Source organism: Bombus pyrosoma, linkage group LG7, assembly GCF_014825855.1.
Source record: "Bombus pyrosoma isolate SC7728 linkage group LG7, ASM1482585v1, whole genome shotgun sequence".
Classification (NCBI taxonomy): Eukaryota; Metazoa; Arthropoda; class Insecta; order Hymenoptera; family Apidae; genus Bombus; species Bombus pyrosoma.
Window position 1 is genome coordinate 2,137,194 of NC_057776.1, and position 15,430 is coordinate 2,152,623.

The following is a 15,430-nucleotide window of genomic DNA, read 5'->3' on the forward strand; positions in this document are numbered from 1 at the left end:
TAAATGAACTCCTACCGATTGCATCCATTTATCTGAACGTGAATTCCTATTATATAAATGAAAATAGTGCAGAGAATCAATAACTATTATATGAATTGTTTGTTCCGCAATAGTTTCAGTTAAATGGAGTCATATTGTAATAATGATTTCGAAGATAATAATTTATTACGTGAAATATAGGACAGATAAATATTGAGCTAAAGCAGGAAAAAAATGTTATGACTCACTTTGATATCATTAATAACAACAATTATTACAATAGTACAGTTATTTATTTTGGAATCAGTCAAAGTAACTAAATTAATTGAGACAGTCTCACAAATACTAATGTAATTTTAGATTGGTAAAATGTGATTTGGTAAAATGATTAGTTAAATAATCTTTAATAACAGTGGGTACTTTCTGTTTATAATTGTTTATAAATATTTTGACACTTGTACGTGACAGTTTCTTTCGTATCTAATCTAACCTTATATGTGTGAAAGCAATATGTTTCTAACATGTTTGTTGCGAATTATCAACTGAATAACGACCGGTCAGGTTGATATCGCTCAAGGTGGAGGAGGTTTAATATATCGAGTGCTAGGGTAGTTTGGCACTTTATTTGCACTTGTTGTATACAAGCAGATTTGGACGTTTTGATCACGACCGTTGTAAGATCTTGTTGAGACTGAAGAAGATGTAATTTTTCTCCCGCACGGTACGACGCTCTGATGATGACTACCCCAATATGTTGTTGATATTCCCCCCAGCCGCTGAGTCTCCATCGTACATCGTCCTTTCCGTCCCTGGCTTTTCCCAGGTTCACCTGTACTCTCGGGGGTGCATATCCTTCCAAAAAAGGGAGGGATGCTGTCCGAGTCATAAACGGACGGCTACTCCAAATCCCGAACAATGTTTTATGTGTAAAAATGTACACGCATGTACGGAAATGCAAAAGTATATAAAATATCAAAAGTTAAAGACATATTATTACATTTAGAAAATAAAACATTCTCTTATTTGAATTGCGACCCTTTATTTATATTTGAAGAATCTTGAATTTGTATAAATAATTGTAGTATGATCATGATTATTGATAAAAATCAAATTAATTTATATTAACGGTAATTTTATAGAAAAGTAAAAATTCATAATTCTTATCATTCGCTCTTGAAGTGTATATTTTTAAAATACTTGTTTTATTATATGAAAACAATGGATTTCTAATTTCTAGCGTAATAATTTTCCTATTTCTCATATTTCTTTCATTTGATATCGAGAGTCTAGATAAAGATAAACTTTAAAAAGTTATTCGTCTGCAAATTTATTTTTGCTTCTCTTAAATCGCCGAAATACTCGTATTTGAAGTAGATCTATAATTAGACAACTTCAAATCGATTAAGAGTACACTTGAATAAATATACAGAGTTTGTCAACTTTTGGTGCGAAATTATCAAAGAAATCTAAACTCGAGCGATTTTAGAAAAATAAATGCTGCAATGATGATAAATACGTTAAAAATAGGTAATCCATTTTAAAATAAACTCGATTTACAACTGTAAACGGTAACAAGCTTATCTCATGGAAAACTTCTTGGTCGTTTATTTCAACCAGTACAAGGATATTGGTTAGAGAATACGAAGTAAGATAAACAGCAAAATATACAGGATGCATCACCTAACTCGAGTACCTTACATATTTCACTTATTATTAACTGTCCTACTGGACAAATTGTAAAATGTAAACAAATAATAAATAAAAAAAAAACTTATTATTAATGATAAGAAAAAATGTTAGACGAAGGCATTATTTGATTTGGAAGGGCAAATATGATAGTAATCGTAAAATTTTTCTCAATATCACATTTTTCTAGATTACAAAGTCATTAATGTCTTTCTAAATGGGGCTATATATTTTTATTATCATGGCGTCATAGCTGAGATTAAGATGAATCCAAAAACCTATAATATCATGGCATTCATATGAGCACGAAAAATTCAGAGATGTTCGACAATAGCTAATAGGTATCAGCGAATAATGCCATGATTACGATAGAGAAATTAATGAAAAAGAACTCATTTCAACAAGTGTACAAAATGATGACCATCTAATTCAATATATTTCTGTAAACGATTAACATACGAACTTTGGCCATTCCTATAAATTGCTTGCGAGTATTAGCACACGCACTTCTAATGTCTTCTCTCATATTTTCCGATGTTGTAGAAATATCATGATAAACTGTTTCGTCAATTACATTCCACGGAGAGAAGTGTAGGTGCGTAAGATCAAACGAATACGCAGGCTATCGAAGCGTTGCATAAAGACCGATCTAACGTTGAGGAAACTTTTCTTCTATTGAACATCATTTTGAACTTTGTTGAAGTAAATTTCCCCTTACTGATCTCTCTATTACAGTTATTTTATTATTTGCAGCTATTATCAAACATTTCTAAATTTTTCGCATTTATGATCATTATTATATGGTATTATAGGTCATTGAACTAGTTTTACCTCTTACTTCAACTAAGACATCGATGACTTTGAAGTCTCGAAAAATATGACCTTGAGAATAATTTCATGATTGCCAACATATATGCTCCTCGAAATCAAGTAATGTTTTTCCTCGTTTTTCCCTGTTCGACATTTTTTTGTATTATCAATGATAAGTGAGGTATTTAAGATGTTTAAACAAGTAATTATTTTTTATTACAATATAATTATTGTTTATACCATTATTACAATATAAAAAGCTATTATTCGATAATAAGGCTATATCGATCATATATTTATATGAACTCTTTTTCTTATTTCGGTGCGCTAAATTCGTCCCAGTTATACCTATCCCTCATATTCAAGGAAACATCCCATATGAACATAGATCTTTTCAAATATTTTTACAATAGAATGTATAATTTGCCTTTTCTTCTATGAGAATTAACTGAAGAACCAATTATTAACATGTGTATTTTTCCTTTCCTTTAGAATTTTATACATATTTTCTATTTTATTAACAACATATGTATAATGATTTTTTTACTGTAAATAATGTGTAGGAAGCTATTCTGCATCACAAGCCAGAAAAAACTCAGATTGCTATCAACATAGAGTTTAATCGCTCCTGAAACTTTTCCATATTTTGTTGAGGTTTATGGTTTAATAAATGCTTTCTTGAAATTTTTGAGAAATTGAGCACTCCTTATAACAAGACATATTTAGTTTCTGCTAATTAAAAGAATGAATCATAAAAAAGCTGTCTATTATATCTCAATTATTTTATTCATCGAATTATTTGATTCTTTGCTTGCTGTTACGTAAAAAGAAATTCCGAAAAATGTTCACACTTCTGTATGTTAAGCTGTATTAAGCGATATCTTCGTAACATTTTCAAATTTGTTCAAAACTGCAAAAAATGCAATTTGAGAAAAGTAAAATTAGTAAGTAAAAAAGTAAAATTTGAGAAAATTTCAAAATATTTTATTTCTATGATTATGAGGTCAGTGTCGATATTAATCCAAAGTTTAAAACAAAGTTTTGTTCCGTCGTTAATAATAAGCTACAGATCAATGTATGCTCCAACAAAATTCGTATTCTGAGCTTGCTCATTCTTAACACCAGAAACTGACATTTTCGCTGAAATCCATTTTACTAAGAGCAAAATCTTTCTTTTCTGGATATATCGATCTCTTTTAATCACAAAGTAATGCTGACACGAAAAATGGTGTCATAAATTGATTCAGAAGGAGAAGTGGAAACTATATACTATCGAAATGGTAGAAAATTGTTCTAATACGAATAAAAATAAAATCTTGATAGGGAACACTTGAATTATACATTTAAATAAACATGTAGAAGTTGATTTCATAGATTAGATTCAATAACTTGTTAGTAGATAAATAGAAAACTAGATAAATAGAAAAATAACATGTAATTGATTAATAAAGCTCTCTAAAATATATCTTCGTGAAAATATACTATCGCATAAAATTCTTGGACATTTATCATATCTTTTTCAAAATCTAAGTAAATTTAAATAATTGCAGAATTCACATCTTATATGACAAGGAAAGTAGCTGATATATGACATGGTAATGTATTAAAAATTTTACTATATATATCATTTAGAATTCATAATTTATATCGAATATTAAAGTTTCGCTAAAAATAGGAAATACTTTAAAACGCAAGTACATATTGAAAAAGAGGAACTGCTTAAATACTTCTATAAATGAATTTATAATTTTTAATAACCCAATGAACATGGTCTTTTTATATAAAATATTTTTACGTAGAACTGCATTTATACAAATTACTTTCTAAGTAAACACAATTATCAGAAAAAGTTTTTCAAACTATGGACTCGATTATACGAATAAAGCAAAAATTCTGCAAAATTGTTTAACAACTAGTGCATAAAATACAAACAGATTAACTATTCACCACATGTATATATGTAGATCTAATCAAACAAACAATGCATATACGAGAGAATCGTGCAGGACTGACTGGCATACAGTACCGATCAAAATTACTTCTGACTTTTTTCACTAGATATTGGCACCTCTATTTGAATAAACAAATGAATATGACGATTCTGTGTAACATATTTCTAAGTCATATCGTTTATTCCATTGTTTTCGCTGTTCCGACACGTTAATTGTATAGGTTGATATTTCGAGTTATTTAAAAGTTATTTTCTAGAGCTGATATTTTGTTTCTCAGGTAAGTAAAAGATTTTCTTTCCCATTATGTATCTAATCTATTAAGTGTAATTATCAGTTCCAGTTTGCAAATTTCTTTGTATATTATATACATTATGATCTAAAAATGTTTTTAAATGTTTGTCGTCCAGTATCGACCATCCAACTGCCACCAAGTATAGACTAAATATTTTTTATCTGTAAGTTCAATCTGTTGATAACTGAAATTAAATTAAAAGATGTTCATTTAATCCTTTACCTACAGAAAAATTTCCGAAATTCCAAAACAGAAAGAAGCTAAATGGACAGAAGAAGGCATGAATGCGGCGTTAAAGCTACTTCTCGAAAATAAGATGATCCAGAAACAGACCGTTGAGGCTCTCAATGTTTCAAAAACGATGAATGTGATGACTAGGCACACATTCGAATGTATAGATCAAGAAAATATTAATTATTTTACTTGTGACATATGTAAAAATAAAATTTGAATAAAAATGTATATCCTAAGCTGTAAATGTTTCTTTTCTAACATTATTAATCATTTAGGTTAAAAAATTTACATACTTAAAGTTAAAATGTCAATCTTTATTATTTAATGTCGCAAAATTAAAAGTTGCAATTGTACTACAAACTCATTTTTAAAATTTTGATATTTACCGATTAGTCCAAGACATAATAGAAAAACTTACAGCGATCGGTACTGCACGATTCCTTCCCTAGTACTGAAAAGAAAATTAAAATCCCTTAAACAGTCCACATGATCTTAAAACATGTTCATTTTCTCAAAAGCTCTTATAGCATTTCGCAACGTAACCCTCTGTCAAAGACGTCTACCTCTACCTATTCCTTACAAAATTTAATGGATCATCCGATTCGCTCGCGTATTGCATGTTACAACCGACGACAAAAGGACGATGGAAAAGTTGTCGAAATAGATGCAGCGTGTACGATCGACGAGCAGCTTCGTTTAGCGAGAAGCTGATGGACTGACGATGGAAGCAGGGTGGGAAGAACGAGCAGCAGTAGCAGCAGCAAGCAGAAGCCAGGAAAGGGAGACGAGACCCCGCTCGCGTTGCTGTCGTCGTCGTCGTCGACGTCCTAGCCGTGATTTACATGCAGCCCGGAGGCCGTTGTCGCGGTGGCTTTTACCGTTCTCTCCAGCTCTCTGCTCTTCCAGCTTTTAGTCGCCGGCTCCGTTCCTATGTGTGCATCGAACAGTTGTACGTACACGCAAGCAGGCTCTCTGGCCACCTCCGCGGATCGTCGAATCCAGGAATTGGGTTTCGCGTTGGCGCGTCATTATGTTGTTTATGAGCACGGGAACGTGGCGAGACAGCGAAGAAAAAGTGTCCACGGACGCACCGGGCAATATTTACCGGTCAAGCGACACAGTACCAAACCCGCGTTTCAGGATTTTTCCAACAGGACGAGTTTTATACGGCCGGCTGATCCACTTTGCTTTCGAACCACGACCAATCGCCACGCCGCTTTGGCAGGCTACCAATGAAGAACTCGTCATGTGTGTGTTTCAGTTGTTGGAACCTAACTTACGATTTTTCCTCCTTTCGTTTACCTTCCTTCCTTTCTTTTTGAAATTTTGCTTTTCCATCACCTTTTATCTTCGCCATTATTTACGGTTTCATCTTCACGGTGTCTCTCCGTCGAACGTTTTGGTATTCGTTTTTCTTTTCTTTTTTCTTTTGTTTTATTCGAATGGACACGAAGGAGTACAAGAAGACCCTATAAAAACCCTATAACGCGAGATGTACACAATCTCATAAAAATATTTGAACGTTTCTAGATACTTTTTATGAATGTATCATGTGCATTATGTGAAACCTTTTTGAAATTAACACATTAACACATGACTATCATAATTGCATTGATAAAGTTCTAAAAAGGCTTGAAAATTTATATAGAAATTACAAGATATGTTGTACAAGTACACATTTCCCAGAAGTTACAAAGGTATTTGAACAGTCGATTATCCATTACGTTAATAAACATCGATATTCGATGGGATCATATTTAACATTTATTGTATGTTTAACGTGGCTATTCATGCTGCATACTAATTTTTTATTAAATATATGTCTATAATAAATATCTTGTAATTTCTATACATATTTTCAGATTAGTTTCAAATTTGACCAATGATAGTCGTGTCTCATCGTAGTGCTAATGAAGTTTCAAAATGTTTTATAAAATACAGGGTGTGTCATGGGAAACAGACGATTTTCAAATGAACGTTACGAAGCAGACAGTGGAGATAGATGCTTGAGTAGGAGGGTATTTAACGCGTCAGGCAATATCACTTCATTTGTTATCATGTCGCTGTGGACATTAGAGCATCGAATGTTTGTATACGGTAGTTTCGTAAAAAGCGATGAGTCGGTTATTGAAACTCTTTCGTCGGCGTTTCAATATTAGGCGTCATGGGAACATTTCAAGTCACAATACCATCTCAAGATAGGTAACATCTTTTCGAACAAGAGGAACAGTAATGAAAAAGAAACCACCTGGACTTGTCGCAAACTGCAAGAACTCTGGAGAACGTGGGAAGAGTGAGAGAAGCCATCATAAGGAGTCTAACTTGTTCTGCTCGGCGATATGCTGCTGAATTAGGAATGAGCGAAAGCACAGTAAGGCGAATCCTACACAAAGATATGGGATTCCATCCTTACAAAACGATGGTCGTTTAGAAGTTAAACGAAGGGGATTTTGACAACGTTCAGTCTTCGCCGAGCTAATGCTCGAAATTATTGAAGAACATGAGGACCATCATGGTGAGTGATGAAGCCGGTACTTTTTTGAGGAAAATGGAATCACCGCGACTGTAAACTCAGCTCGATACATCAATGTGATCAACAATTTCTTGAAACTATGGAGGGGAAGGATTAACAGACAATATGTGTAGTTTCACAAGATGGGGCCACCGCTCATAATCCTTGGTTCCTTGGTCTCCTCGGTCACCTGATTTTTCAGTGTGTAACTTTTTTTTGTGAGATTACCTCAAGTCACGCGTATACGAAGGAAAGCCACGAACATTAGGAGAACTGAAGGACACCATTCGTCAGCAACTAGGGATGATAAACGAAGAACTGTTGGGGAAGTAGCTGCGAACCTCCGGGAGCGAATACAAAGTTGCGTTCACTAAAATGGTCACCACTTAAGTGACATAATTTTTCATACATAAATTCATCGTCTTTTTCCTCTGCAATCTTTATTTTCTTAAAAAGCATTTCATCCCCACTGTTATTTCTGAAATGGTGCCACACAAGGGCAGTAGAAATTTTTTTTATCTCGTTATACGAGTATCCTATTGTAGGTACAGGTATAGTAGGTCGTTCTCGTGACTGGACTAACGAGAGCGTGTGAGTTTTCATGAAGAGGCACAGCACGATGAAAACGACGAGATATGCGCCGAGTGGTCTTGAAACTTGCGCAGCAGGTGAAAGGTAAAGGACTGGATTGCGTGGTGAGAAGCATTACAAACGATTACTCCTGTTTCTGCTGTTAACTCTCATGCATGCGGCATAATGCGTTATTAAACAGCTGTTTCGGGGAGTCTAATGGGAAGCTCGCGCAAATTGCTCGTTTGAATCGCGGATGCCTTTTGGTTATTCGTCTCTTGTCGTTCTTTCACGGAATAAATTGTATGGGCGTTGTAAACGGGTTTTTATTGTCGATATTAACGTGTCTAGTTAAATGACTTATGTTGTATTTAACATGACTCATTCCCTGACCAAAGCTTATAATAATATTTGTTTGAGTTTAAATTCAAAAAATTGAATTGATATATTATACTTCTTCATATTCATACATGCAATATTGTACTTTTCTAAGCCATTAATTAGACGATTTATTAGTCAATAAGTCTTAAACGATAAATGTATTTGTATTTGGTAAATTGGTTTTCAATTTTAATATATTATTTTTTCTTTACAAAACTACCCGAAAAATATGTTTCTACTATTAATAATTAATAAAAAATAATTTTTATATACGAAAAATTACACAAAAAAGCACTAGTTAATCAATTTTTGTGTAGTAAATTGCATTTGCGTAATCTTAGTATCATAAAACGGTCGAGAAATATTTCAATCGCGTATTACTTTGTTCAAGCAAGCTTCAATCTATTAAATGCTTTTCTGTGATAAAAAAATCTTAAATGTGTGTAATTTATGTTATGTAATAACTATAATTATGTTGGCTACTTTTTGGTGTATGTAAAGTATTACATATAGTATAATATAACTTGTTAAATTTATTTTCAACTTTGTTTATTATTTACATATTTTTGAGTTCTGTTATAGATTGCTTAAATTCCTGCTTTATTACATTTTGTACACATAACTTCCTTTTCTATTTTAAATGTTAAATGTTCAAATGTTTATCATTTTTAAGAAACTCTATTTTACATACATGATTCACCAAAGAGCAAGACCAGTTTTCATTTGTTGAAGGACAAAACCTATTTTATTAAATAGTATATATTATAAATTATTCATTCAAAGACAAGCACACAATTAATCTTTAAACACTCAACAAATTTTAAATCATACAGTATACAATCGCGTTAAATCAACCTATTAAAATTATTATTCCCGGTAACAATATTATTCAATAAATCTCATTCGATTTTTTTTATAAAACTTCACACAATGTCATATAGAATTTTTGTATATCAATAATATACTAATTATACTGCACTACATTGAATATGTCGGCTTTTTAATATACAATTACAACAATGCTAAGAAATAACAAAGACAGTAACAAAAAATACAATCCCTTTACTATCTCACAACGTTCATTTCGCTAAATAAAGATATGTCTCGTAATTTGCATTCAATGAGTGAAAACTCAGTTAAAAGTTATTCTTGTATCATCACATTCAAGTTCCAAATCTTGGAGCATAAATTACATATATTTAAAGTAGATAAATTTCATATATCATGGATTTATCATTAGTATAACTCTTCCAAAGCCGTTGACATCCCCTCGGTCCTACCTCGTAATTTTATGCTCGCGTTCCTTCCCCAGGCGCAAGCCAGTTTTATTCCCATCGCAGACTTTGAGTGGCGTCATTCAGGGTATTTGGGCGAAGAAACGAGAAATGAAGGAGAAAACCAAAGGACAAATAGAAACAGAGAGCGGAAAGTAAAAGGAATGGGTCACGACTTCGTTGAGATTTTGTGTCGAACCACTTTTCTGCTTGTTGAATTTGAGTCATTCGCCGACAATATAATTATGTACCATGGCCTCTAACTACTAATGAGAATGACGGGGACAATTGTTGGATATAGATTGAGCGTCTTAACGGTAATGAATGAATTGTTAGGATTTAAAATTATTGAATTTACGTGCATAAACATTATTAAATGGTACGTGGATTTTTCTACTTCTGATGGCATTAACGTTGGGATTGTAGTATAAAAATTCCAATTTTCTCATAGTTCAATCTTTCAATTTCTAATTCTCCCTTAATTCAGATCCTAATTTTTCTCGCTTAAATTTACAATTAGTATTCGATTTTTACGTTCTGAATTTTCTTACCATTCAATCATTCAATTCCTAGTTTTTCCAAAATACAACCTTGCAATCCTACAATTTTCAATTTATCTAAATCTTCAGTTTCTAATTTTTCCATTTTTTACAATCCACTTCCAAAATGAGTCATTATAAATTTTATTTCTCACGCAATTTCGCCTATATAAACTATATGCAAAAATAGTGCATTAATTTTTTTACATTTTTATGATCAATTTGTGTGATCAATATATTACTAATTGAACGAATTACTTTTGAAGTTATTCCTAGAAAAGATCTAAAAACCATGAACATTGTTCCGATTATCACAGTGATTTTAAGCTTGTAAATCATGCTCGTAAAATAAAACATACAGACATTCGATCTGTCCTTTCTATTTTACTTCCAATTAAATGTATACACGTGGAGTTATAATTTATGCTTGGAATTGTTGTAATTGAATAGAAGGAAGATAAAGTATACATGATATCGTTTATAAAATGTTCATGATAATTAATTTATTAATTGCTTATGGTATAATATTACCTCTTAGATTTACTTGATTTACATAAGTAGTTTTCATTTAATATGTTGCATTTGCTATGACATGTATTTAAATTACTCATAAAAATGCAATATGAATTTTACTTTTAAAAAATTGACTTTTGTTTTTATGGTTCAATGTTGATTAATCATTATTTAATCCCCCAGAGATTACTGCCAACTCTGCTAGTTTCAAATGCTTACGTTTTTAACACAATATATATTTTATTCTTATCATAGTTTGAGTAGTTTCATCTACAATTGACAATTGCTGAATATGTATTTTCGACTACCTATCAAAGAGCCCTATAAATCCGAATAAAAGGAATAACTACAAACGTTCTAAACTAGTTATTCATCTCGATTAAAAACGGAAACTTCAAAGTCGACAAACCTACACAAGATTCAACAGAATGTATCGAGAGGATGCACGGACAAATATATTTCACGCTTAGAAACTCGATACAGATGAATTTAGATAGCAAAAGAGAAAAGAAGAAAATGGGGGTGGTAACTCTGTTAGCACTTCGTACAGCTAGTCATTCATACATACATACACACACAAAAGCTTGCGGCACTCCTCGCTCGGGGAATGAAAGATTGGACGTCGATGGTAAAACGTGCTTGCCTGGACTTGCTAATGGATTCCGCACTCTGATTTCACCTTCTTTTCTTTTTTCCCTTTTTTATCTTCTTCCTTTTTTATTTCGTGGTTCCTCTTAAATTCATGTACTTTCCATGCCTTTGTTCAGGTGCGCATACTTGGCGTTCTCGTGGAAAGCTATATACATAATTGAAGGACCTCTAGCGAACCCTTTAGCTTCCAACCTTTGGTACACCGCACCGAGAAAACCCGCTTATTGTGTATTTTATAACCGAACGTATTCGACTCTATTAAATTTGCGAGCAATTAAGCGTCCGTTTGAAAAAGGAATCGATATTTCCCGTTTAGTCGTTCTGTTCTACGAAAAAAGAGAAGAAGCGCGGAAATAAATTTAACGCTATCTTTCGTTTATCATTTATAATATACAGAAATATCTCTGTAGAGTCCCTTTGATATTGAAGGTGCATTTTTTATAGGATACATCATTCAAAAGAAATTATCGCTACTTTATAATTGGTCAAAGAGCACTTTTTGAAATATTTTGGTATCGTTGATGAATAATTGGTTCGGTACTGAGATTTCTTGTTAGCTGTATCGCTTGTTTTTAAAGCGATTTGGATAACTTAGTGGAATTAAAAATATTGTAATTTTAATGTTTAGAATGCTTCATGTAATTGGTATTAGCTGCACTTTTAAAAAGAATGTCATGAAAAAGTATGGTATGATGTAGAATGAACCTACTTCATATATTTTTATACGTGAAAAAAGATTCTAAATAGAGATAAAGATTCTAATAAATGTACTTTCTCTTAAAAATAGGATTCTAAATTTGATGCAATTTTTCACATGCTTAATTCTTTGCATTCTGAAAATTGTTGATGCGACCGATCATCAACCTAACACACTTCTACAGTGAAGTTATTTAAAACTGAAAATTTTCTTTATTTGAATGCATACATATGTACAATAACCTTATTGTCTTTTAAATTTTTTATTAGTGGAAGTAGTGCAAAAAAATATTTGTTTGTTATTAGTATCAATGAACGGTATTAGTAAAATACGATGTGTTGAAACAATAGTAAGATATATTTTTATACATTAAAATCATTAATTTAGAAGTTTTAAGTTTACTAAGATTATGAGATATTGAAACTATAATAAATATTTGAATGATCCTTCGTTGAACCCAAGACATTTTTCCATTCTTTCCTTTTCATGATTAAGTATAAGGAGTATATCCTATTTTTGAAATATTTTATATTTACTTACAAAACACGTTGTCGAATGTTTTGATATTTAGGAAACAAAGTTTCTGTTATTCTGTTATTAATTTCCAAGACTCATCATTAGCTTAGTGAACAGTATTGTAATATTATTCATTAATCATTAAACATTAAGATCATCATTAAACACGATACTTTAAAACAATAAAAGATGCAAATATCTATGTAACATAAAACAAGTCAATCGTAATTTAAATAAATTTAAAATCAATCGTAACTTCAAATAAATTTTGATAAATACGTCCATCATAAACTAACTGCCATTCTGATAATATCTAAGTTGTTAACTCCTTTTATGATGTAATTCGCGTGCAGAATATTGGTCATCTTCGAACAATATATTTTTATCCGTTCTTTCGATTAAGTAAGAAAGGCAATTCCATCCAACAACCTTCTTATAATATCTCAAAGCAATTAACTGTCTTTGTATTTAGTAGTTAAACGATACGGAAGTATCGTTATTACGTTAATACCTTGGCTCCGCTGCTAATGCAATTTCCAGGTGGCAATTAGTCATTGATACCCTCTTTTTGGAACATTTATCGGATGCTTTCTACGATTAATCTTCTTAAATACTGTCATTTAACTGGCATGCTTTATAATTGACAGTTTGCAGTTACAATGAACAAATTATAGGTATATATAGTTTGGCTTGCCATATCATATTTCGCAACAGTGCTTTTTAATCGTCCGGATTTCCACGCCAGATCGTAATTTTTCTTTAATTTATATCGATTCAACATCAATTCGGAATGAGTTTTACATCATTTGCAAATAAGTTCGTATTATTAGAGACTTGTAATAATAGCACCAGTGTTTCTTCAGTACGTTACTAACAAATTATCCCTTTTTCAAAGAAATAAGAAAGCTTTATAAATTTCCTAATAATTAAGATTAGAAATAAATATTCAGGAAATTGCAAATAATCTTCGTTACTGTTGATTCAGAAATACATAATTTTAAGAATGAAATTTAAATATTTACTGTGCGTGTTGACTCAAATATTTAACTTACTCTTGTATTTCACAATGTGTAATTTAAATTACAATTTTATATTTCTAGTCTGTTTTATTTTACGATTTCTTATTATAACAAAATTAATTTTGCTGGCTTTATTATTTATTTTTTCATAAAGCCATAGCAAAATTTCAAATGCTACAACTAATTAACTTTAATTAAAAACTTCAAACTTTGAAACCATTTTCATCCCTTTTGAATATTTCTAACTATTACCATATCGTTTCATTTTTAATTATATCAAATTATGTAACTAGTTATTTGCTTTCTTCTTTTTGTAACTGTTTTTAATTATTTATATATATGTATTTACTTGTATTCCCATACTAATACTACAAACAATCAATATTATTAAAATTCTGAGAATGTCCTAATCAATAAATAACCTATTTTCGTTTACAATACAAACAATCTTATATCAAGTTATATCAAATATTACTAATATGTGATTAGAAAAACTAAACGAATCAAAATAAGCAATGTACACTATTGAGAAAGCTAATCACATGTCATTCGATCTTCGTTAACCTACTAACCCATATCAATTAGATATTTCTTATCTATTTCTTAAATTTCTAACTCTAGTTCCGTATCTTAAACATTTATTTAGTATTTACGTCACTGAATTAGTACTAGGTCATTCTAGAAGTAATACGATTTTTCTAAGAACTGAAAAAAAAAGAATTACATCGATAAAAGGTGGTATTATTCCTTTGATAGGATACTGAAGTTATAGAAATTATTTGATATGAGTTATTTACGGTGTCTTCAAATCTAAGTATTATTGAATTATGTTATTGCCAGTAATTAGAATATTTAAAATCAGCGTTAAAAGAAACATTCAATTCTGATGGAAGTTTTAATGGAACATCTAATATTCTTCTTTGCAAAATATATTTATAAAATTATGTAAATGAGAAACGAGTAATTTTGCGAATGATTAAAAGGTATAGAATTCAAACATTTCTTCAAAATTAAAGGACTTTTGAATGATGACAATAAAAATGTAGAGCTAGAAATATAATAATAAAAGAAATATCGCATCAATCCATAATTGCACTTTTGTGTGTTTGTTAAAAACATGTGATTCATAAAAATCATTTTACACAGATGAAATTAAAAAATCTACCATTAAAATAACAAAAAACTATACGTTTTTTTAATTGTTTCACAATAACCAAAAGTATTTATGAGCTTATGAATTCATCTGATACATCACCTTTTCCGTCTTAATTTCCTATGAACAATTATATACATCAAACAAAATCAATTCATTTAGCAACATCTGAAGAAATTTTATTCCTCATACGCAATCAAAGAAGCCATCTTTTTTTTAGCATAAATGCGTATTATGATTTCGAACTTTAGTACTGAAATATTTGATAAATAAAATATTTATTAAGCATAGAATAGAGAATACAAGTACAAATGGTCACGTAAATCTGTTTGTAACTTATAGTGAATGAGTTTTCAAAGCTTATATACAGTAGTTCACAAAACTATTCGGGCACTTATTGTAGAAATTTTCTATATATTCTATGTGTTATATAAAACATTTTGAAATTTCATTAGCATTACGATGAGATACATCGTGATTGTATTGTTAAAATTTAAAATCAATCTGAAAATATAACATACTATATATGTATATTGGAAGTATACTTGAATTTATATAATAATATAATATATTATTATATATTACGTATAAGCTCGAAAACCTTCCAACCTGCACACCACCCGAGTAATGTTACGAATTTCGGCTTCGATAT

The 15,430-nt window shown here is 30.8% G+C and overlaps 1 protein-coding gene across 1 annotated transcript in view; it reads right to left on the reverse strand.

Moving 5' to 3' along the window:
- The window catches only part of LOC122569522 (forkhead box protein O), a 299,531-nt gene that overhangs the window by 9,084 nt on the left and 275,017 nt on the right, over positions 1–15,430 (reverse strand). The window lies entirely within an intron of this gene.